Genomic DNA, 856 nt, shown 5'->3' on the forward strand with positions numbered 1-856 from the left:
ATATATATATATATACGACGGGCTTCTTTCAGTTTCTGTCTACCAATTCCACTCACAAGGCATTGGTCGGTCTGAGGCTACAGTAGAAGACACTTGCCGAAGGTGCCACGCCATGGGACTGAACCCGGAACCATGTGGCTGGTAAGCAAGCTACTTATCACACAGCCACTCCTGCGCTTATATGTTTCCTCATATGCATGATCTTGGAGGAGTTGTTATAATATCGGTGAAAATGACGTGCAGCATTTCTCTTTATCGCTCTACATTTTGAGTTCAATTCTCAATGAGGCATTCAATTTGCCAGGGTTCGATAATATAAAGTATTAATCGATGTTACTTTATATTTTTTTCGATGATATGGACTAAACACCTTCCTTCAAAATTGCCGACCCTGTGCTTCATTTAGAAACTTTTATCTATAATCATAAAATGTAAATGCCTGAGAGTGCAAGTACGTATATACGCATGTACATACATACATATAGATATATATATATATATATATATATATATATATACATACACACACACATATACATACATATGTATGTATATACATACGTACGTATATATGTATGTATGTATATGGGCATGAGTACGTATGTACATATGTATGTATACATATGTATATATATAAATATATATATAATGTATGTATGTATGTATGTATATATATATACGTATGTATATATATATATATACATACATGCATATATACGCATATATACATGCATATATATAAACATATATATATGTATATACACACACATTTATGTATATAGGTATTATACATATATATACATATATATGCATATATATATATATATATATATATATATATATATATATATATATA

The sequence above is a fragment of the Octopus bimaculoides genome, chromosome 16, assembly GCF_001194135.2.
Source record: "Octopus bimaculoides isolate UCB-OBI-ISO-001 chromosome 16, ASM119413v2, whole genome shotgun sequence".
Taxonomy (NCBI): domain Eukaryota; kingdom Metazoa; phylum Mollusca; class Cephalopoda; order Octopoda; family Octopodidae; genus Octopus; species Octopus bimaculoides.